We start from the raw sequence: 26,202 nt of genomic DNA, 5'->3' as shown, positions 1-26,202 counted from the left end.
GATTTCTCCCAAAATGCAGTAATGCCGCAATTTGATTAAACACTCAATACACAAGATATATGCAAGTTTCTTCAATTAGTTAAGAATATGATACCAAAATCACCAAAGTGTGATTCTTTTTTTTTTTTTTTATATACATAAAACCCTAAGAGTGCTCATATTTTATTTATTTATTTATTTATTTTTTTGCAGTACACGGGCCTGTCACTGCCGTGGCCTCTCCCGTTGCGGAGCACAGGCTCCGGACGCGCAGGCTCAGCGGCCATGGCTCACGGGCCCAGCTGCTCCGCGGCATGTGGGATCTTCCCGGACCGGGGCACGAACCTGTGTCGCCTGCATCGGCAGGCGGACTCTCAACCACTGCGCCACCAGGGAAGCCCCAAAGTGTGATTCTTGAACGAGATATTTCATATCTGTTTCTGGTAGAATGTTCGGTTGTTCATCATTAAATCTACCACAGGGACTAGCACAGAATAGGCACTCATAGAATATTTGTTTAGAGAAAGAATCTGTTGCCTACAGCAAGCAGCCTTACCACCACTCGCAGCAAAGCAGTGTTTGGAGAAGATCACAGGAACAGCAAAAGAAAGAAGAGCCATAAATATTTATAATCAGAGTCTATTTTGCATTACCTTCATCACCCGCTGTATCTGTCAGTGTCGCTGGATAAGACAAAGATCCAGACTACAGCTGTTTCCTGTTACTTACTTGCTCCGCACCCCACCCCACCCCGGACTCCAGTCCCTAGCACTGTACTGAGGCCGTAGTATGTGTACCATAAGAGCACATCATGTTGAATTAAGGGGAACTTCCCTTTTATTGGGCTCAAATATTTTATTTGCTGTTTTGATTACTGTTTAAAACACATAATAAATGTAACAAAGCAGGCCAGTTTACTGCTGGCACATTTCTGGGTCTTATAGAATAATCTCTGCTAACAACAGCAGCAATGGAAATAATATCACCACCCATTCCTTGATGGCCAAACACTGTATAAGCATTATCCCTGATCCTCGTAATTCAACAAAATAGGTATCATTAGCCCTATATTAAAGATGAAAAAATGAGATGCAGAAAGGTTAAGTGCCTTTCCCCTGGCCACACCTGTATAAATGGCAGACCTGTGCTCTAACCTAGGTGTGTGTATATGGTTCTGAAGTCCATTCTCTTTCCACTCTGCCATGCTTTCTACCCCAAATAGTTGAAGCTTAAAAGAACTGATGGCAGCTTCATATTTACATTTTTATTAAAATTAGTCAACAAGCTGTGTCTGCACTGAGGCATTGATTTGAGTGCCCCCCAAGTGGCATGGTAGCAGAGGCAACTAGGGCAACACAACTGAAAGAGAACATACTGGCAAGACTCAGGTCCCAAATTCCTCAGAGACTCCCCACATCCCTGTTAGTGGAATCTCAAATGAAAAGAGTAGCATTAATCGTATTTTTCAATTCATGAAACATTGTAATTATTAGTCTTTGTAAATCCTTTCTCGATTTTACATATATTCATGCCTTCTTATCCCCAGTTTGCCCTCCTGTTCTCCTCCCACCATAGATAACCATTGGAATGGGGTTAACATACATCCCTTTATTCATATGCCTGTAAACTGTGTATCTTTCTGTGTATGTCATGTATTTTTAAATTTATGTAAGTGGTATTGGGTTAATAGATCTCATCCTCTTTCTTACATTTTTCACTCAACATTTTGCTCTATGTAGACTTAGTCCATTCCGTCTCTCTGGCACACCCACCATAATGAACAAGATTGCAGCCAAATCCCTCCCACAGCAAAAAAATAAAATGAAAATTGCAACAAATAACTTTGTATACATCCATACATGGACCTGTGTGTATCTCTATTGTACTTTGACTAAATGCCAACAGTTTGCCTTCTAGAATGACTGCACCGGTCTAGACACCCACTAGGAGGACATGGGGGTTCCCATCTCCCCACATTCCCACAAACACTTGGTATGATCATGCTCTATACCTTTCAACAGTCTAATAGAAGAAAAATATGTCATTGTTTTTAGTTTTCATTTCTCTGATTCATAGTCTTGGTAGCCTTTGTGTTTCCACTTCTGTAGAAAGGCAGTTCATATCCTTTGCCAATCTTTCAATCAAGGTTACTGTTTTATATTCTTGTTGGTTTGGAATAGTTCTTTGAATAATCTATATATTCATCTTTGTTTTCGACATTGCAAGTATTGACTCATTCTGTCACCTTTTTGTTAATATTGTCCATGGTGTCTTTTGTTAAAGAGAAATCCTTCATTTTAATATAATTATATTCATCAGGTTTTTGCCTTGTACTTGGTGCTTTTGGAGTTTTGTTTAAAAACTCTGTCTTAGTCAGTTTGGACTGCTATAACAAAATACCATAGGCCTCATGGTTTATAAACAACAGAAATGTATTTCTTACAATTCTGGAAGCTGGAAGTCTGAGATCAGGTTCTGCTTAGGGCCCTCTTCCACAGTCACACTGCTGACTTCCTTTTGTAGCCTCACACAGCGGAAACAGAGCTAGAGCTCTCTGGGTTTTCTTTTATAAGGGCAATAATTCCATTCATGAGGGTTTCATTCTCATGACCTAAGCACCTCCCAAAGAACCCACATCCAAATATCGTCACTTTGGGGATTAGACTTCAACACAGGGAATTTTGAGGGGACACAGACATTCAGTCCATAGCAAATTCCTCCTCCAACCCTAGATAATAAGAATAATCTATAAATTCTTCTTTTAACTTTGTAGTATTACCTTTCACGTTTAGGTCATTAATTCATCCAGAGTCCCACATTATATATGGCAGTGGACAAGAAATCAGCTCTACTTTTCTCCATATAAAAAGCTTATTTTCCTAATATTTACTAAACCATCCTCCTTTACCCATGATTAATGGTTTCCCCTTTATAACATATTGAGCTCACATTTAGATTCCATTTCATTCCATTTAGAAGCATGATAACAGTTTTATTGTAAGGATTTACAATACTTACAATATATTAAGAATTAAACGTTTTACAACTGTGTAAACTCATAAAGCTAAATTTAAAAAATCAACTTATAATACATGAGAGGGTATATCATACTTCAAAATTCAGTTAGCAGACATTTGGTCCTGTCCAAAACGTCCATGAGGTTTTGTTTTATTTTTATTTATTTATTTATTTTGCAGTACGCGGGCCTCTCACTGTTGTGGCCTCTCCCGTCGCGGAGCACAGGCTCCGGACATGCAGGCTCAACGGCCATGGCTCACGGGCCTAGCCTCTCCGCGGCATGTGGGATCTTCCCGGATCGGGGCACGAACCCGCGTACCCTGCATCGGCAGGCGGACTCTGAACCACTGTGCCACCAGGGAAGCCCCCGTCCATAAGGTTTTGGATAGGACCAGATATCAAGGACCTTTTGGTGTGTACCAAATGTCTCCATGGACATTTTGTACAGGACCAAATATGACCAAATATCAAAGACCTTTTGGCTTGGACCAAATGTCTTACGGACCAAATGTCTTGCGGACCAAATGTAGCATGGTCATTTTAGATAGGACCAAAAGTCTTGCAAGGAAAAATTGTATCAGTGGGTTTGAGAAGAAAAAGTTCATATTGATCATGGTTGAAACACCTGTTTCCCCTCCCTTCCATGGATTCTCTGAGGTACATTTTGTAGGAGTGAGCCAGAAGCCTTTGCTAGTATCTCATCTTGTCAAGTTTCCTGGTTTTTATAACTGCATTTTCATCCTCCTGACTACTAAGTTCCTAGAGAACTGAGCAGTAGGTGGTTAATAATATGCCCAAGGAGGCCTCACCAACAAACTAACCAAATGCTGGGGTGTTAAAAGAAAAAAAAAATAGAAAGAGCCTCACTTCACATGCTCTGCACCCTCAGTGCTTGGAAGAAAGATGTTGGCTGCATGCATCTATTGTGTTCTAATTCACACGTCAAGTATATTCACAGGGGAACCATCCAAAAGCACTTTACTGCCTTTGTTTACATCTCTCTATCATGGTTTCAACGATGCAAAGCCTTTTAAAAGTGTCCATGAAGGAGAATTTCATGTGATGATATTAATGATTTCATGTATCTTTAGGCTACATCTATACAAGCCACCATTAATCACTTCCTTCATCTACTGTGGCTTTAGTTGTCAATATAATAGGTGTTTGAAGGATATGTCCTAATTAAAAATCAAGTTTCAACTCAAAGAGGTTTTCCTATCAGTTTGGAGGAGGCATGACCAAGTTTTCGCTTTGCATTTTATTTTGGATACTCCTGTTGCTCACTGCTCTTCCTATACTTTCAGGCCATAAAATTGCACGCTGTCTGATATGAGAAGCATTTATGTATAGCTCCCTGCTAGCATAAACCAAGACTCAGGGGTTTTCCATAAACCAAGACTCAGGGGTTGAACTTCCCTATTAGGGAGTGTTGCTTATTCCATAAGGATGTAACTCCTTAAGAGTCATGTACACTATTATATACCAGTGCTTCAAATTCTGAGTAAGTAGTATTGAATGAATTATTTTTCATTCAGCCTAACTAATGGAACATCCTCCATAAACAATAGTCACCCTTCCAAAGGCATTGCGGTTTTGCACAATGAAGTCTTAAGCAAGACAAATTCAGGCTAGAAGATAGCAGATTCTGGAATGATAGTCTGATCTGATTCCAGCCCCTTCACCCAAATCTCAGTGCTCCCCAGTAGAACAAATAGAAATGGAATAAGATTACAGTTCCAAAAATCTGGTGTTTTTGACTCAAATGTCTTTATATGTTTCCCAAAGCCTAACTAAAAAACTTCCATTCTGCTTTATCTTACTCCTTTCTCCCCTTTGCAATACCTATATTTTGTTCTAAAACTCAAATAATCCTAATTATTAGGAGAAATAATTATATGTGAAAGAAGAAATGAAAAATATTTACTGAAGAAGATATGAAAAGTGATTTAAAAGAGCAAGGGGAAAAATGCTTAGAGAAATCTTGTCCATTTAAATCACTGTATATAGTACTTGGCCCAATACCACATGATGACACTTCTTATTTTTAACAGAAAAGAAGACTGCATCAGGTAGATGAGTATAAACAAACACACACACACACACACACACACACATATTTACATCCACATACTTTTTTTTATCAAATAAAGCCACATGCCACACCCAAGTATATCTAAGGAGAAGAAGAATGGGTTGCGGGACTTCCCTGGTGGTCCAGTGGGTAAGACTCTGCGCCCCCAATGCAGGGGGCCCGGGTTCGACCCCTGGTCAGGCAACTAGATCCCGCATGCATGCTGCAACTAAGAGCCCACATGCCGCAAATAAAAAGTCTGCATGCCACAACTAAGAAACCCTCATGCTGCAACTAAGAAGTGCTCATGCTGAAACTAAAAGATCCCGTATGCCGCAACAAAGACCCAGTGCAGCCAAAATAAATAAATAGTAAAAAAAAGAATGTGTTGTAATAACAGTATTACCTTTGAGATCTCAGTTTCCCCATCTGTGAAATTAAAGCATTTTGTAATTTCCGAGGATACTTACAATTTCTGGTTCTCAGTCTTTTTGCTGACATTAATGCTGTATATAAAAATATAAATTTCTGGTTATGCTTAAAGTTCCAAAAAAGCAAACTACAATCTGTATCTGATTCAAATAAAAAAGTACTTGAAGATTAAACATTAGCTGCTATGACATTTCCCAGCATTATTAGAGTTAGGTTATAAGCTGTGTAAGAAAAATCATAGGACGCTGATTAATAAGCTGGAGTGGAAAGCTCTGTGGGAGCTTGTACTGTGTGAAATATTATTAGATTTTAAAGGCACTGGGGAAATTCACCTGAGAATTTAGACCGATGCCCTTGAATTCATGTGCTTAATATTAATTTTCATTCCTAAGTAGCTAGATACTGTGCTGTAGAGCAGAGGTCGTTGAAAAGGTCCACCATCATGTACCACAGTCTTTAGAGATTAAAAATGTGCCTTACCTAATACCACTGAATGCATGTGAATCAAGAAAACAAAAAGTAGGGATGGATAATAAATTCCTTATAAGGAATTAATCTTTTTTTTTTTTTTTTTTTCGGTATGCGGGCCTCTCACTGTTGTGGCCTCCCCCGTTGCGGAGCACAGGCTCCGGACGCGCAGGCTCCGGACGCGCAGGCTCAGCGGCCATGGCTCACGGGCCCAGCCGCTCCGCGGCATATGGGATCCTCCCAGACCGGGGCACGAACCCGTATCCCCTGCATCGGCAGGCGGACTCTCAACCACTTGTGCCACCAGGGAGGCCCAGGAATTAATCTTTTAAGCAAAATACATGTCTTACAGACGACTATACCAAAAGTAGAAAATTATTTTACTTCCTTATAGTCAGTCCCCTTCCTTCGCAGGAATTACAAAGTTCTCACTAATATAACCACCCCTTAGCTCCCACTATCTGCTGAAACACACTCTGGATTTCACAAATGAAGCAGTCTACCAATTTGAACTGTTTGGGTATCTCAGTTAAGTTAATATGGCAACCAGAGACCCCTGATGAGACATAGCTCATCAAGAGATACTCATGAGTAAAAGTATACATTGAATACACTGATCTTGACAAACCGTGCAGAGGTGTTATCAGGCCTGATGTGTGACTTAGTCACCTGATTTTGAAGGTCCAGGGTTGAGGCAGACAAAAGAGTGTAAGCCTTAGTATGTCTATGCTATAAACCAAGAAAGGCCAGGGTTAGCGAAAGGTGAGGGAGGCACTCCCTTTAAATGCAAAATTAAGGGAGGATGCCTCAAAACTCAGTAAGCAAGATAAACAATATTTTAATGTAATATTTAAAAAAATCAAAATTAATCATAAACATGATTTTTTTTAAATGCTAAGCTTTTAAATATAGGTACAACTCTGGCACCATTTTAAATTCTGCATCTTAGGTAAATGCCTGCCTTGCCTCACCCAGCTTCCAGCCCCAAAATCATGCCTGAAGTGAGTGTCTAATGCAAACTGAAGTCTGAGACTCAAGCCCTTCCCCTCATCTGACACTAATCTATATAGATATGGCACTTGCATAAAATATTCATCAAAATTGCCTCTTGATAAAATGAGTCTACATACTCTATGGGAATTAATTTAATCCTAATTTCATTGAAATTGTTACAGAGTCAGTAGGCGACATTCAGGAGCATCGATGAGGAAAGAAGGATGATCAATTACAGCACTGCTTCATCCTATAGGTGTGATAGCTTCGACATGACCAATCAGAAGAAAGAGATGTGGAATAACCATCAAATGGACAAGGCTTAATGTGCCTGCATATTGGCATCACTCATGGATTTGATGACGCTTTCACAAAAGACATCAATTGTGGTATCTTTGCATGTCTGGAAAGAGCCCATGCTTTCAGATTCCATACTGTTGTTCTTTATTGTCAGAATTTGACTTGAAGTAAAAAAAAAAAAAAGGAGTAACACGCATGAACTGAACTCTACAATTTAATTAACATTTTAGGAGTAATGGAATGAACAAAATGCTATAGCTGCACCAGGGTGGGTGAGAATTTTTCTATGGTGGGAAAAAGGAAATCAGAAAAGACATTGGAGACATAATAAATGAAATAGGCTTTAAAAGGTGTACAGGGCTTCTCCAGATGAAAGAGGAGGATTCCAGGCAGAGGCAACCACATAAAAAATAGAGTTTACGACGATAAGATCCCCTTTCCTCTCTGTCATTGAGCTTAGATGAGGGATCACGACACACAACACAAGGTAGAAGATTCAAGGAATATAAGACAGGCATAGACAAAATAGCATGAAGAGGGTGGAGGAAGGAGAGAAGACATCCAGCTTGAATTTTACCCGGTGGATCAAGAAAAGCATCATGGGGGAGCAAACACCCGAGCTGGGCCCTGAGAGATGATAGAAGGTGAATGTGCGCACGTGACAAGGACATTCCTGACAACCGTGGTCAGAAGCACACAGGATGTTAAAGCAGCAAAGAGTTGTTTAGTTTGGATGTAACATGTATGAAAAGGAATAATGAGAGATAATGTGAGAACCTTAGCTGGGCATCAGACAGGTGAGGACAGGAAAATCCAGATTTGTATTTTTAGGCGGTGGTTAAATGGTGATGTGAGTCAATGGTGGTTTTGTAACAAGGACATGATCACAGTTGTGCTTTGATAGATAAATCAGATCACAGAGTGTAAATGGAGTTAAGGGAAGAAAGACCAAAGGCAAGGAGATAAGGAAAGAGACTTTAAAAAGTCCTACTAGGGAACTTCACCTTAATTCAGGACATGATCCTTTAAGACAAATAGAATCTGTCTTCAGGCAACTCTGAATTGCAAGAAGTGCTGACACAAAAACCTTAACCAGAAGAAATCCCGGCCCTTAAATCTACCCTCAACTCCCTGCCTTAAGTCAGAGCCATTGCTCTAGCCCCTAGTTTATACAATTGCTTGACGGGTACTTTTATTATTTCCCTTATCAATTATACTGATGCTTTAGTAAGCTTTGTAAGATGCCTAGCACTATCTACACGTGGAATTCAAAATGGTTTCCTACTCCGTGGGTATCCCTCCAGCTACTGGTCCATCTGACTCAAATGTCAGCATTACTTTCGAAGGTTCTCCGTTGGCTTACAGGTTGAAATCCAAGCTTCTTGGCTAGAAACACAAAAGGCTCTGTTACCCGGCCCTTGGTGGGCTCTCCAGCTTCAATTTTTACCAGCCTCTGCCCCACAGTTTATGTTCCAGCAACAGGAAAATAGGTGTAGTTCTCTCCTCACAAGCTGCTTCTCACCTGGCCCATCAGTCTTATCATTGTCTTCGCTTGATAACTCACATTGTGCAACACCCAATTCCCCCTTCCCCTGATGAAGTGACACTCTTGGAGTATTTCCTCGGGGAAGTCTTCCCCTATAGGTGACTTCAGATTCATGTGCCGATATGTGCATTGGATGCAATGTCATCGATGGTCTGATAGAAGACTGGTCATAATGCCAATGAAGAAAACAGACTGTGAGCTTGCTTCCTCCCGAGATTAGTAGAAAAGAGAAATTGGATATATCCTCTGAATTTCCTTATGCCTGCCTGCTCCTTTGAGACACTGAGTCAATCCTGCTATTGATCTGTAGTGCTGTCATGAGCAAAGGTTGCTTCATCTCACCTGCTACCCTAGGGGACAGTCTTAGCCTTCTTATTAAGGCTTCAGCAAAGAATCACAGCAAGTTTTTTCTAGGAAGTTGGGTTGATTAAACCATTCCAGCCTCTGCACCTTACACTGCATCACTGTGACATGAAGAGTAAAAAACATTTTTCACCCAGTGCTAACCTTTTTTTCTCTCATTTATCTTCCCTCCCCTGGATCCCAATTCAGTGTCTATAGTACTAGTATTTAAATGTGGACCAGGAGTCTATTTGAATTTAACATAAACATTTTAATCATAGAAAATTTGGCAAACACAATACTATGCAATGAATGTCTATGTCTTCTGAGTGTCTGAGTGTTGCATGAGTGTGCAAATACTTACATGGAGTTACAGTCACATAAATCCATTCTCAGAGCAATACACTCTGTACTTTATCTTAAATTTGTAATTTGAGTTTTTATGAACACTTATCTCAGTCTTATAAATACTTGAAATTTACTAGTCCATATATACTAGTTCTCAATTTTCACTTCTACAGTGTTGTCAAAACATAGACTTAAGGAAATTTAGAATGGCAAGAGACCCTTAGAAATCTAGTCCAAACTTCACATTTTATATATATGGAAATTGATGCACAGATCAAAGATGCGACTAGCCCAAAGTCACACAGTTAGTTGTTTAGCAACGACAAAACACATTATCTCCTGATATGTAGCCTCCTCATTGTGTCCAAACCACTACTGCCACCAATTAAGCAAGCACTGTGCTACCCAAATGGGACTGAAACCACAAATCATTTCCCCCAAAGGGCTGGTTCTCATATCCCATAAAATTGGTTTGCAAATCTGTTACTTTTATGTACTAATTTTCCAAGACAGAGCTCCAATATCACCTCTCCTCTAGGATGACTTTCTCAGACCTCACAGGGCCAGTCAGTCACCTTTAGCAACATATTATAATTTTCTCTGTTTATATCTTACCCTACCCTCCTAGCCTATGAAATCTTTATAGCCAGGGGCCATGTTTCATGCATGTCACTAAGACCATGTATTCAATTCCTCTGGATGTTGTAACAAATTATCACAAACTAGTAGCTTAAAACAACAGAACTTTATTCTCTCACAGTTCTGGAGGTCAGAAGTCTGAACTCAGTCTCACTGGACCAAAATCAAAGTGTTGGCCAGGCCCTACTCCTTCCAGAGGCTCTTCCGTTCCTTGCTGCTGCCAGCATCACTTGGCTTGTGTTCATGTCACTCCAGTCTCTGCCCCTGTGGTCACATTGTCGTCTCTTCTTCTGTTTGTGTCTAATCTCTGCCCAATTCCCACTTACAAGGATATTTATGATTGGAATTAGGACCCCATCTCAATATACTTGACTTAATCTCATCTACACAGTAGGGTTTTTTTGGTTTCTTTGTTTTGGTCACATAAAGTGATACAGTTTCCAGAGATTAGGACATGGAAAATATCTTTGGGGAGGGGTCATTATTCAGCTTACTGAAACCCCCACTTCAAGACCAGTTTGGCTACTTAGCATATTTTTTAAAATATAAATTTATTTATTTATTTTTGGCTGTGTTGGGTCTTCGTTGCTGTGTGTGGGCTTTCTCTAGTTGCTGCAAGCAGGGGCTACTCCTGGTTGTGATGCACGGGCTTCTCATTTCAGTGGCTTCCCTTGTTGCAGAAGACGGTCTCTAGGTGCACGGGCTTCAGTAGTTGTGGCGCGCGGGCTCTAGAGTGCAGGCTCAATAGTTGTGGCGCATGGGCTTAGTTGCTCCACGGCATGTGGGATCTTCCTGGACCAGGGCTCAAACCCATGTCCCCTGCATTGGCAGGCGGATTCTTAACCACTGCGCCACCAGGGAAGCCCCTACTTAGCATATTTTTAAACCACATTTTACAGAATCAAGCTTCTCCATTTGGCCATACCAGTCTAAGGAAACCATTTGCACTCAAGATGAAATGCAGTCAGAGATTCAGATCTCAACTACCTAGGTAATGAACTGATTTCACAGCTCAAACACAATTAACTTTGGTTATGATAACTGTTTGGAATAAAGAATGCTTATTTTCTACTGATTATAAAACCACTGCTTGCATATTGTAGAACATAAAGGGGAAAAAGAAAAATATTTATAAACTAAAAAAAAATCACCTGTAATTCCTTTACCTATAGATAATCACTGTTAACATCATGTTTATTTCCAATACATTATATATATTTATACACATATATGCATGCTTAAACAAATACATTTTACATTTGGTATATGTGTCCCTAATATTGTAAATTATACTATTTTATATATAGTAACGGACATATCTATCATATTTTCTTAGATGGTTTTATACCATATTATGTGGAATATTTCTGTAGCCCATTTTTTTCTGTAGCCTATTTTCACTAGGCATTATATCATTAGCACTTTCCCACGTCATTAAAAACTCTTTGTAAACATCATTTTAATAGCTGCACAATGGTCCATCATGTGGGTATACCATCATTTACTTTACCATTCCCTTGATGTTATGCAACTGGGCTGTTTGTAAATGACTTTTTATAGCACTGAATTATAACACAATGAGAGACATCTATCAGGGTCAATTCAGTATTGGTGGAAGTTGATGAATCTATTTTCACAGACTGGGAAATGTGTGCTTCCATATCGCCACACTTAACAGAGAGTATTGAAGTACTGATGTTTAGACTGTGTGCCAAGATGGCTTTGCTCCCCTATCTGATAGCTCAGTACCTATGGCCCAGTGTAGCACACGTTTATCAAGAGGCAGAGAGCATGGGTTGGGCAAGTAGGGAAGGGTTTAGAGAGGGACAACCCAAAATACTTACCTGGAGGATAAAGTCCAATCCAGGTCCTGATGTGAGCCAGAAAAGGCATGGGACATCCAGGAGGCAAGTGAAGTTAGATGAGGAGGTTGCCACTGAGTGGCCTAGTTGCCTCCAGCAGGCCTGGGAAGATGCAGGAATATTGAGAGCTGGAGGGAGAGAAGAGAGAATGACTGGGGTTCCCATTTTTATACCTGGAGAGCCAGAGTATAGTAGCCGCCCCCCACCCCCACCGCTTACCCGTGATTTCACTTTCTATGGTTTCAGTTTCAACTGTGGCCTGAAAATATTAAAGGGAAAACTCCAGAAATAACCATTCATTAGTTTTAAATTGCATGCCATTCTGAGCAGCTTCATGAAATCTCATGCCAACTGGCTCCATCCACCTGGGACATGAATATCCCCCTTTGTCCAGTGGTTCCTGCCCATTAATCACTTAGTAGCTGGCTCAGGTATCAGATTGACTGGAGCAGCATCAGCAGTGCTTGTGTCCAAGTAACCCTTATTTTACTTAATAATTGTCCCAAAGCACAAAGGTAGTGATGCGTGCAATTCAGATATTCTCTTACTGTGCCTAATTTATAAATTAAACTTTATCATAGGTATGTATTTATAGGAAAAATTATAGTCTATGAGTATGGGGTTTGGTTTCAGGCATCCACTGAGGGCAGGGTCTTGTAAGGTGTCCCCCACCGACAAGGGGAGACCACTGTAATTCTGCCAGGCATGGAGATATGGTTTGTGCTTTCTTTTATGCACAAGACCTCCTATCCCGTCCCGTTTCCCAAGTCTTAAAGGGACTGACCTGACTTCTCATAATTCAAATATTTAAGAGCTTACTATGTGCGAGGCTCCATGCAAATGCTTCTTTATACATCGTGTCTTAGCATCCTCCATCAGCCCTATGGCAGCATTATTATCCTCATGTTACAGATAAAGATAATCGATGCTCAGCAAGTTTAAGCACATACTCAAGATTGTTCAGTCAAGATGTGCATATCCTGGACTCCCCTGGTGGTCCAGTGGTTAGGACTCGGCGTTTTCACTGCCGAGGGCCTGGGTTGGATCCCTGGTCTGTGAGGGAACTAAGATCCCACAAGCTGCGCTGCACGCCCCCCCGCCCCCCCCGCCAAAAGACGTGCAGATCCTAAAAACTGTGCTCTTGTCTTAGGTCCTCTACCTTCATTCGTAGCCTAGGTCTCTGGGTTCATTTTAAGACTTTCTGGTTCTGTGATTCCAGCTGGTACCTAAACAAAGCACTTCATAAATGTGTGTCTTTGGGTACACAGAAAGAGCTAGGGCTGGAAAAACAACACAAAGCCTATGCCTCCCTCCCAGTGAATTAATTTTCTCACAGGCACTCAGGGGGTCATTTTCTTTCAATCTCCTCAGTATTTACTTAGGATCTTTAAAATACACAGAACGGTCACTGTGAGTGTTATTGCTAACAGAACTCTGTAATTATTTGAAAGGAAAATGAAATTTAAGAGATATAAAATTAGATATGAAGGTGTCTTTAAATAACATAACTCAACATTGGAGTATTGGGAAAGAACTCAATTTCAGAGCCTTAACAAACACACTTGCTCATATTAAGTCAGGAAGGATACTTTGCTTTAAAGTTTAAATGATTTCTATTGTTGGGGCCCAGGACAGGCTGCCCCAAAATATGCCTCAATGGCATATTGCTTATTTTAAGTTAATGTTACTTAAGAAAAGACCTATGCAAGAGGGACATTCTGACCCTCCTCGCTGTCTCCCTGAAAGCAGGAGATAAACCTTCCATGTGAAAGGTGCGCTCCCTGTATCTGGAAGCAGAAGGACACTCTTAGCACCAGAGACATCCTTCTACAAGCCTGTAGAAACAAACTTTGTCACTTTTTAATTGACTACCCCAAGTCCAAACTCTGTTTAGAGTCTTCACTAATTTAGCACCCCAAATCTACATTTCTTTGTCCTGTCAATTCCTCTCAAATTCATTGTTTCTTTGTCTAAAAAGTATAAAAACTGCCTGCTTTGGCCACTTCGTAGGACCAATTTCTATTAGACCTCTGTGTATCCAAATTAAAAACTGTTTCTTTTTCTCCTATTAATCTGTTTTGTGTCAATTTTCTTGTTAGTCCAGCCACAAGAACTCAAGAGGGGGGGAGGGGGAAAACTCCTCTCCCCGACACTATCTTTTTCACAACCATTGGCCACCCACGCATAACATTATATTTAATACCTACTACAATGACATTGATTATTCATTTTATTAAAATTATATAAATTGGGATTGACATATATACACTACTATGTATAAAATACATAACTAATAAGAACCTAAAACAAACAAATAAAACAAAACAAAACAAAACTGAGTAGGAGGAATCTGAATTAATTTCCTTTGGTCCTGAACCAGTTTTGCCTAGACATCCCAAAACTTAGCTAAATTTTTATATTTTCTTCACACTTAAACTTGCTTTCCCATAATTCTTACTTTGTAGGCATGTGATTTCAATTCTGTTCATACGATACCCCATCACAGTTTAAGAAAGTCCTTCTATTTTTGCCTGGTCAAAATTGTAGAGTCATTAAAAACTAGGGTCAGTTGACACCGATTTTTCTGCCTTTCTGATGCATTCATGTTCTCTGATTACAGTGTTGGGATTGTAAAATATCAGATTTTAAAAAGTGCTTCAATGTTCATTCAATGCATTTAGTCTTTTACTACCAGGAATGCCTTCTAACAGTGCCACAAAATTGTTCAAAAACATTCTCTTGAACATTTCCATTGACAGGAAACTCATTAAATCTTGATATGGTCTATTCCATCTTTGGGCACTTAGAATGTTTGGAAAAGCCCTTCTTTTCCTTATTTTGATAAAAATTCATCTCCTCAAAGCTTCCTTTGTTTAGTTGTAGTCTTATTAATGAGGTCACAGAGAAAAGTCTAATTCTTCTTCCACAAGTTTTAAAACACTATGATTGTAATATTACAACACTCTGATACTGATACAAAGTAATTAATAATGATAACTAATCATTAGATAGTGCTTATTGTATGACAGGAACTGTTCTAAGTTTTTAACATATATTAACACATTATAATACTCACAACAACCTTACCTAATAGATTCTATTATTATCCTCATTTTACAGAGAGGAAATTGACACAAAGAGAGAATAGGCAACTTGCCAAAGGTCATGTGATTAGTGAGTGGCAGAGCCAAAATTCAAACACAGGCTCTATGTCTGAGGCCACTAGACTATACATACATGGAAACTGATTTATATTATGTTAGGTTAGATTAGATTAGATTATGTTATGATATGTATGATACATTATATTATATTATCATACAGTCTAAATGGATTAAAGAGTTATACATAAAGCATCAAGTCTTTGATAAGAAAACACAGGTAGATATATATTTCTGATCTCCCTCCACCAGCACAGTTCTCAGATTCTAGGCTAGATCCCAAGGGGGAAGATTAGAATATCCATTTCTGGATAAATGACTTACAGGTCCTGACATGTGGGCATCTATCACACTGAAGTCCACCAGTGAATAGCACAATGTATTTGCTCAGAATTTCCAAATATATTTTTATCGCCTGGCTCTCAAATATGCAGACGGCCAAAGGACAACAAACGTTTGAGAAAATTCTCCAAAGGAAAGATAGATACCTTAATAAGTTAACATAAGAAAAAACAAAGAAGAAAGAGAAATAATTTAAGGAGCAAAACTCATCATTGATAATCTCAGATAAATAAGATAAAATATTAAATCCATAAAATTAGGCAAGATAATATTAAAAAAGAAATATTGCCCCCCAAAAGAAAATGGTCTTAGAAAATAAAAATATGATTCCAAATTTTTTAAAACCTTGGTAGAAACTGGGCAATAAGGTTCAGTATATTGGGACTTCCCTGGTGGTCCAGTGGTAAAGAATCCACCTTCCAATGCAGGGCATGAGGGTTTGATCCCTGGTCGGGGAACAAAGATCCCACATGCTGCGGGGCAACTAAGCCCGCACGCCACAACTACTGAGCCCGCATGCCTCAACGACAGAGCCTGCGTGCCACAAACTACAGAGCCCACGTGCCCTGGAGCCTGTGTGCCACAGCCAGAGAGAGAAAACCCACACACCACAACTAGAGAAGCCTGTGTGCAGCAATGAAAGATCCTGCGTGCTGCAACTAAGACCTGATGTAGCCAAAAATATAAAGAAAATAAAGAAATAAAAATAAATTAAAAAATAAAAGGATCAGTATATCATGCAGAAAATGGAGCTTAAAAGAAAGATCGGGAACATAGTAGACAAAAAAACCCCAAAGATAAGTAAATTACAGAATCAATTTAAGATATCCAAATTATAATGAGTTACAGAGAGAGAGAAGGAGGGAAGGACAGAGGGAGAAAAGAAAGGGAGGGAGGAAGAAAAAAAGAGGCAGGCCAGACATATTTTAAAAATACAATAACAATTCCTAGAACTGAAAGACAAGAGATTATAATTTGTAGAGTTCTGCCATTTCTCCAGCACATTGAATGATAAAGTCACCATACCAAGGCAGAGCATGAAATTTCAGAATTCCAGGGATAAAGAGAAAAGTCTAAAAGTTTACAGAGGGGTTGGAACAGTAAGTTACCTACAAAGAATCTGGAGTTATAGTGCCATCAAACTTCTAGACAGCATTATTGGAAGCTAATTGATAATGGAGCAATGACTTTGAAATGACAGAAAATGATATTAACTTAGAATTCTACATCAAGAAAAAATATCAATCAACAGTGTGAGGAAAGTAAATATATTTTCAGGTAAGCAGTGCCTTCAAATTTAACTCCCTTGCACTTAAAAAAATAAAGCTATGGAAAATTTGCTGCACCAAAATAAGGGAGGAGACCAAAAAAGAAAAAAATGGGATCCAGCAAACAGGAAATCCAACTCCAGAAAGTTCCAGCATGATGGCATCTTATATGTCACTCAATTCTATCTCCTTAAGTATAAATCAGGTCACTTTTCTCCCCTGATTAACACACTGTAATGTCTTCCTATCACTCTTACAATGAGATAAAAACTTTTTTTTGGCCTATTTCTCCACCATCCTCTGTCTCTCAGTGCTGCAGCCACCTTGACCTCACTAGGGTTTGCAATCCATTTCCCTGGAATGCTTTTCCCTCTGATCTTCACAGAGCTGCATTCTTCTTTTCATCCAGCTCCAATACCAAATACCATGTCCTTAGACTCCCCGTCTGTTTATTTATAATTGTATCAACACCACTCTTTATCGTCCTTACATTGTACATTTTTCTTCACAATGCTTACTATTACTTGTCATTATTTTATTTATTCATTTATTTTATTTAATAATTGTTTTTCTCCCCTTCTAAAATGTAAGCTCCAGGAGAGCAGGGGTTCTGTCTGTTTTATTCCTTGATCTACCTCCATTGCCCAATCAGTTCCTGGCACATGGTAGGTGTTCCATTAAATATTTGTGGCATGAATCAAATTTACCAAGATGTTAATAATATCCTTTGGAGCACAAAGTTATGGATGATCTCTTTATACCTTTTTGCATTTTAGAAATGCTAAAATTTTTATAAGCATTTACTGCTTTCATAATTTAAAAAAATAACCATATTCTAATGTTCTAAACTAGAAAAAATGTAGTGGAAATTGTCCTCAGAAATAGGATCGATTGGGTATTTGGTTGTGGCAGTTTCTATCCATGTAAATCTTACGGAAATTAAACTTCCCTCTAAAATGAAACTTCCATGAGGATTTGTGATGATAATCTGATCCCTTCCACTTCCTATTGGATTTCCAGTAAAAATGTTCTAAGGGATGTAAAAGCAGGGCAGGGGAATCTAGATCCATCACTACAATTGTCTCTGAGAGGATGAACAGCCTCTTTTATGCCCAGCCACCACCACTGCAACCACAGTCACCACTATTTCCAATTCTGTCTAGGTTGGCATGGGAGGTAGAGGTGGGAATTTGAGATATAACTGCATGTCAGACAACTACAAAGCAAAAGAACATGCCCAACTGGAGAAAAAAGTTGGAATATCTCCCACCTCTACCTCCATGCTCCCTGGAGACAAGATTTTTCTATGGGCTCCAGAAAGGTATATCAACAGGTCTAGTGATGCTGTGGTGTTTGTTCCAAAGGGAATACTACTGTGACTTTAGTAATCAAAGATATTATGATTATTCTTTTTAACTTAAACTGAACCATAAATTAATGATGGAAGATGACTTTCTGAGAATTTTATAAAAACCTATTTTGGGTGAAAACATTATTCATAATCATTATCCTAATGAATGAACAGAAAACACATATGAGTAATTGTACACCACATGGTCTTTGTTCACAAATACCTCAACAGTTTGGGTGAGTTAGTGTTATTCATTTGGCAAAAGTAGTCAAGCTAAAAGCAAAGTCTTGAGAATAGTATTAAAGTAAATTTGCATTGAATAGAGAACAGTGGAGGAATAATGATAAATTAAACATAAGGTGAGCTCAGATTTTCATACCAACCTACTCTGCAGTGAGAAATATTTTTGTGTGTGAAATTATAGTATGGTTTCTGAAAATATATCAACCACCAGACATTCCCACCAGTACCATTTTCCCAGAAGTACTTTCCCTAGGAAACTGTAATGTTTGGCATTTCTAAGTACGGACTAGAGCTTTGCTACTTCTTTTGGCCAAATGCACAAGTCTATAAAATTGAAGAGCAAAGGATTAATATCCTAAATATATAGAGAGAGATTATCAAAACCATTAAAGACCCAAGTAGATAAGTGATAGAGGGGTGGAAAACCCCTCTAGGTTCTTTGGCTGGTCTAATAATTAAATTGACATAAGACAAATTAACAGGAGAAAAACAAATTTAACTTCAAATGTATGGGATTCCCAAAGACATGAGACCTGAAGACACGCAGTTGAGGCTTAGATGCTATTCTGAGCTAAGGAGAAGGGAGTAGGTATCTGGAGCTTCGAAGGGGAAGAAGATGTTTCTCTCTACAGTTACCCCCATTTTTATCAAAGATAACCACAATAAGACTAATTTGTTTGCAAATTAAGTCTAGTTTTAATAAAGTTGTCCTGATTATTTACATAAGTACAGCAATAATAGTGTTTAACCTTATAGACTCTTTTAAATCTGCTTTGCTAGAGCTTTTCATAAGGAATCTCATATTGAACTCTTAAAATCATCTCAGGCTAGGAAGCCAAACCAAGCACTCACCGTCACACTTAAGGCCTGAAATACCTATAAGTTTGGGTTAATTCCTCTCTTCACAAGGTCCCCCAAATATCCTGAGGTTCCTGGGCTTGCAGGAAGTGACCTTACTTACTAACCTGGTAAGGCTGCTGGGAACCCTGTAGCAAGTTCCCAGGCCTGATTTTTCCAAAAGGCTTTATTGGCTCCATAAAGTCAATCTTAGTTCCTTAAAGCTGTCAGGTCATACATGAGTATACGCATATCCCTCTCAAATATGATATTCCAGTCAAATCCTTGGTAATATAGCCAATGTTTCCAATTGTATCCTTTCATAAGGAGAACAGATTCTTATTGAACTTATGCAAATAACTGTATTGCCATGAAAATAAGAAGACTCATTATGAGTTTCCAAATTCTGGAGGGATCAGGTAGGGAGAAAAAGATAAATATTTTATCTTTGTTCATAAAGATACATTTCACTAAATTGCTGTAAGTTATAGACAGCTTAAGAGGAAATATTTCCTTTACCTGGAAAACAAAAACCAAAACAAAACATTAAAGAACCAACAATGTTTTAAATAAAAAGTCATAAAAATTATAATCAGTTCATTCAGTTCCATATAATTAACTCTTATTGATCTTGATCTTTTGTTAGCAGGCTATGAAGCCATCATTTTTTTTTCATTAGAGTTCTGTAATTTCTTACCAAATTCAGTGGTATGATCAGAAAGTCATCAGAATACTGTATTTCAGAGTACTTGTCAGAGTCCTTTCCATGAATTTGTCTGAAAATGAAACTCTTTTGCAGGAATACTTTTGCAAAAGCACCAGTGTAAAATAATAACTGTCTGTAAATGACATAAGATTTTTAAATGGCAATGGTTAAAGATCAGATTAGAGTTCATTATAATGCAATTGACAAGGAAGGTTGGTTATTTCTATGGTACAAAACCTTTTAAGATAATAACTAGAATTACAAGTGATAACATACCAGGACATATCAGATTTTTAGGAATTTCATACAATTTTGAGAACAGTTGTATTAACAACATTCACTCATACAATATAACTTAAGAAGATTTATCATCACTTGTTTGACAATGATTCCCATGTAATTTAACACACCAAATAAGCCTAATTAGCATAATGTCTCTATTTTTTAATAAAGAGAGAGAACAAATCTTTAGAGATGTTCCAGGGGCCCTCTGCAAAATCTCAAAGTCACTTCGAGGTAAAAAAGACTTCATTTAGAATTTGAGTTTGGAGAAGTTTGTCAAAAATATCAAAAAGGTTTTAAAACACTTGATTAGACAGGATCATAGTTACTGTGAAACAATATGTAGTTATCCAGTTAACCAAAGTGAAAATTAAAGATTTTGCAGGCAAATACAGAAAGTTACATAGTCATATATATATATATATATATATATATATATATATATATATATATATATATATATATATATATATAACAACTTTAGCTCTTAATAGAGAAGGCTCAGTTTTCTTAGGTAATCGAAGGTCTGAAAAGGGCAACATGAAACTCAGAAAATTATTTTGATAAAACACAGAATCTCTGTTTTCTAGGTAGATTACTTAAAAGGTAAAAACAATCTTTTATAATCTCTTATCAAAAGCAGACCAATAGTCAAAAAATACCCTTGTCCTTTTAGTAGATGAAGGAAAATTACATAAGCACACTATTGATATTAAAGCTTATTTTAAAAACCCTTATAATAGCAATTCAGTTTTAGCCAACTTGACTACACAAGGTAAAATTCTCTCTTTTTCTCTCTCTTCCCAACTTTCTATAGAATTCTGTCCTTTATTATCCTCTTTCCCATTCTGAAATTACTAGTTTTACATTAGGACAAATTAACTTTACTTTCCCTTAACAAAAATACATCGCCATACCTCACACCTTCTTAGTCAAAAATACATCCTACCGGGCTTCCCTGGTGGCACAGTGGTTGAGAGTCCGCCTGCCGATGCAGGGGACACGGGTTCGTGCCCCGGTCCGGGAGGATCCCACATGCCGCGGAGCGGCTAAGCCCGTGAGCCATGGTCGCTGAGCCTGCGCGTCTGGAGCCTGTGCTCCGCAACGGGAGAGGCCACAGCAATGAGAGGCCCGTGTAACACACACACACACACACACACACACACACAGACTTCCTACCTTCCTCATATGCAAACTTGTTTCCATTATTATTTCTAGTCGTTTTAATTATACACATTAATTAAATTTTGAATTAGAATTTTTAAACCTTAGAAACCTTAATTTCTGGTGAAAAGTAAGTAGTAAACAATTGTGAACTGCTTGTTATACCAGCATTCTTTATATTGGCAAGTTCTGTGACTAAGTTTCATAATTTCTAGAAGCATACACCTCCTCATAGTATAAATTTTCAATGTGGCATAACACATGTTTACTATGAGACCCAAATATATTTAGTTTCTCTGTGATAATGTAATAAGAAACCAAAAGTAGATAAACCTATGTTCAATAATTAATGTCTCTGCATTTTATCTTATTAGAAAGTGATCTAAATTCAATGAATTTCCATCATTTAGCTTAACTTAGAAAAATTCTAAGGGTGTAAGTTACCAAAGAGATTTGAGAAACTAAGTAAACGTATCAGAAAACATAATTATTGTTGAAAAGTTCACCTAAAAACTCTCATCCCACTTACATCTATCAAGATCACTTCGTCCCTACATTTATGTTTAGACTACCCATGAAAACTTTATTAGACACTAGTCAAAGTCAGCAATCATCCCAAGCTACTGTTCTTGCAGACAAATTTTATAATACAGATAACATAAACTTATTTCACTAGTAAACTCAGGTAGAATAAAAGTTGTTTATCTGCATATTTAATGCTGATAACTCTGAAGGCATACCTATGTTAATTAAACCAAAACTTAAACTAGCTTTTATTTACCAAAGATTATACTACATGAAGTTGAAAAATATTTGGGTTAGTTTCTATATTTCTGAGTTTTAGGAATACTTAATTCATAAGTGCTTATTGTTAAGCCAATTAAGTAGCAATCTCTTACCAATTAATTTTGAGAATACCTTCCACAGGTAGTAAAATATCACATATATGTAACATACATCCATAGACATGTAAACACACAGATAGACACAAAGACCCTATAGCTTCCATTCCAAAATTTTAGCCATGAATCAGGTACAAATACAAAACTCACTAGTTTATAAACCACAATTAGATCCAAATTATGTTTCTGGCAGTTGGAATAGGTTAAGTTTACCAGCTCAAATTTCTAAAGTGTTTTACAATTTGTAGAGAAGACTTTTAGGATTTGTATTTGCCTTTGACAAGTAATCTTATGGGGTCTGTGGACTAGATCTGGGCAAGGGAGCCTTTACAGCAGTTTGTATTTTAAAAAGCTTCTCTTTCGTTTTTTTTCAGTCTCAGGTAAGTGTGGGCAGTGTTTTAGATACCGCCTGGGGTGTTTATATTTCAAAGACATGGTAAGATTTACACCTTCAAGGGACAAAGAAAGAATACAAGTTTTCTCCTAGGCGTTTTTGGGGTATATTGGTCCACTATCAGAAGTCTAGGGTAATTACTGTTTAAATTTTTCTTTCTTTTTCTTATATGCAGAACAATTGCACTTCTAATGTCCTGATTTTTTACAACACCTGCAAATGTCTGGAGGCAAAAAGGAAAGGATCTGAGGGGTCTTTGAGTTCCTCTGAGTTATGCTTTTGTTCCTCTAAAGATTCAAACTGCAAACCAAGAATTGTTAATTTTAACTCCTTTTTTCCTCCTTCATTTCTGCAAGCTACCTTCAAAGAATTGGGCAGATGCTTCCATTATAATACTTAGAGGTTGACTAGCCCACCCAACTATACTATTTTGAATTTGCCTTTTTATTTCAGGGAGAAAATTTCCTACTAAGGCAGAAATGGAAAGATTTCTATGTTCTGGAACTTTGGGGTTTAATGCAGTATGCGTTGAAAAGTCTATGTAAGCATTCAACAAAGGCCTTTGGATGTTGTCTTTCTTTCTGAGTGTACAATTTAACCTTAGACCAATACACCTTAGATGAGGGGAAGCATTTACTATTGCTCCTATAAGCCCCTGAATATTGCTTTCCAGCTGATCCCTTTCCTGATCATTTGTAGGAGGGCCCGGGAGAATTTCTAGTCATCGGTTTCCTCTGTGAGAGATGTTTTTCCCCAGGAAGCCATCTGGCTTGTCTGTTAACTATAGTGTAATTATGACTGGGAAAAATATCCTTCAGCAACCAATTAAGGTCCTTATGAGTGGGGTTGTGAATGGCCACTAATATTTCTAATTCCTCTCTAAATCTGGTAGGATCTTCTAAAAGTGGAGGTAAAAGGGCTTTACAATTTAAAGGATCTGTTGCTGTCCAGAGGATGTGAATTCTTTGTCGTAGGGAATCCAGGATACATCCACAAAGAACATTGCATAGGAAGGCCTGAAGCTGGCAGAGAGTCTTACTGTCCATCCCCATGTTTTTGCTAAATTTACTTGCTGGCTTTCATGCTTTACATGAGTAAATTGTATACCCTGGGCCTAGAGATTACGCTGGAGTGCTCTCTGTAAATTTGTAGGGAAAGGGAAGCTAAAACAGGCACCTGGGTTTTTAAGGGATTTTCTGGGGAAGGTGGAGGAATTTGGGAACTAAGGGAATTTGTTAGGGAGATGGGGCTGGATTTCAAGAAGGACGATATGCATTGGACGTGGACTTTAGTTTTTGTTCTAATTTCTGTTCTTTCATCTTATTAAGGGAGTCCCTAAGAGTAGCCATTATATTCCTCTGTGTCCACTTTTTTTTTTTTCGATACGCGGGCCTCTCACTGTTGTGGCCTCCCCCGTTGCTGAGCACAGGCTCCGGACGCGCAGGCTCAGTGGCCACGGCTCACAGGCCCAGCCGCTCCGCGGCATGTGGGATCTTCCCGGACCGGGGCACAAACCCGTGTCCCCTGCATCGGCAGGTGGACTCTCAACCACTGTGCCACCAGGGAAGCCCCATGTGTCCACTTTTTAATTCAGCCTTTCCATAGGTACAAATAAGATACTTAGGATGAGAGCTCTCTAAAAACTCTTTTCTTTCAAATATAGCCAATTCAAGGCATCCATATTCTGGCCATTGACAAGTAGGATCTTATATTAATCTCAATAGTGACTCAAATCAATAAGCCTCTATATGGCTTAACATGGACCCAAGAGGCATCTCAAAGGAGAATACAAAAGATACAGCCCTCACAAGATCCAGAAAGTTCATTCCCACGTTAGCCTAAGAAAGCAAAGACTTTTGTTACGTGCTAAGAATGGTGTAGTGCAAATAGTGTCTGCAGCTGCCCATGAGAATGTGAGACACCCCCAATCACAGACCCACTAATCTGTGACATTTGGTGGGTGCTACTGGAATGGGACTTTTCCAGAACTACAAGGCAATGAAGGTTGAGACAACAAAGGTCCCCTGTGGACCAGGACCCCTTATGACAAGTTCTCCTGACAGCTGGCACAGCTGAACAAAGAGAATGCTGCTATGACTTCACATCTCAGAATCCCAGTGTATTCGACTGGCCACCAAAATGGAAGTTGGTACTTGCATCTTCTGGCTCGTGGAAACCAGAGACACTATTCTTACTCGTCATAAGGCCAAGCTCTCAGGACGTAGAACAAGGCGAAAGGAAAATCTCATCTGGTTTTACACAGGGGACCTACTCCAAAGTTTGTCTAAACAGATGTCGATCTGGTGGGAAGCATGAACTTACCAATTTCTGAGGCCAGCTTGAACAACAGGGTTATAGGACCTATGCCTGTGTTCTACCCTACGGTATGACAAATGACACAAAAGACAGAGACAAAGGAAAACAAAGACTTTCTCTGGGAGGAAAGGGAACAATAAAAAACAAGAGGACTCATAACAAATCTTTACCAGAGTTGCTATACCTAAGAAACTAGCTCACACAAATATTTTCTCCTGCTAATCTCAATTTAGAGAGAGAAAGGGACTCTTACCAGTCTCGCTTCCTCCAGACCATGCAGGCAGAGATACAAGAGACTGTCATGGTAAGAATTCTTACCTTCTGTTGGTTCCTGTCAGCAGTCCCAGGATCTCTCAGCTGCAGCAGCCCCAAAGTGAGCAGCGTCCAGCCAGTGTAGAGCCCCACATTGGGCGCCAAAACTGTAGGAGAGGAAAAGTTTTCCATTCTTCCATTATAGGATCTTTGGTTGTTCTAATAATCAAATTGACATAAAACAGGTTAACTAGAGAAAAACAAATTTTGTACTTATGGGATCCCCAAAGACAGGAGACCCAAAGAGTCAAGCAATTGAGGCTGGTAAACAGATATTTCCATTCCATGCAGGTAAGTCTTTATGATATTAAATGTTATCATTGATACTTGCTATCTTCCTGGTATGGGCCCTCTATCTAAATTCTTTTAGGCAATTAAGGGAGAGGTAAAGAGCTTTTACAGTGGAATATTACTCAGCCATAAAAAGGAAATGAAATTAGGTCATTTGTAGAGATGTGGATGGGCCTAGAGACTGTCATACAGAGTGAAGTAAGTCAGAAAGAGAAGAACAAATATCATATATTAATGCATATATGTGCAATCTGAAAAAATTGGTATAGACGATCTTATTTACAAGGCAGAAATAAAGACACAGATGTAGAGAACAAACATATGGACACCATGGGGGAAGCAGGTGGTGGGATTAGTTGGGAGATTGGGATTGACATATATACACTATTGATACTATGTATAAAATAGATAACTAATGAGAACCTACTGTATAGCACAGGGAACTCTACTCAGTGCTCTGTGGTGACCTAAATGGGAAGGAAATCCAAAAAAGAGGGGATATATGTATATCTATAGCTGACTCACTTTGCTGTACAGTAGAAACTAACACAACATTGTAAAGCAATTATACTCCAATAAAAATTAAAAAAAACCCAGAAAACAAATTTTTAAAAATTAAAAAAAAAAAAAGAGCT

At 38.5% G+C, this 26,202-nt stretch overlaps 1 pseudogene; it reads right to left on the bottom strand.

Annotated features, from left to right (window-relative positions):
* The window catches only part of LOC132481479 (heat shock-related 70 kDa protein 2-like), a 51,786-nt pseudogene extending 26,378 nt beyond the window's left edge, over window positions 1–25,408 (bottom strand).
* Between the last annotated feature and the right edge of the window lie 794 nt (window positions 25,409–26,202).

Source organism: Mesoplodon densirostris, chromosome X (assembly GCF_025265405.1).
Source record: "Mesoplodon densirostris isolate mMesDen1 chromosome X, mMesDen1 primary haplotype, whole genome shotgun sequence".
Lineage (NCBI taxonomy): Eukaryota > Metazoa > Chordata > Mammalia > Artiodactyla > Ziphiidae > Mesoplodon > Mesoplodon densirostris.
Note: the sequence above shows the minus strand (reverse complement) of the source record. Positions and strands in the feature narration are given on the sequence as shown.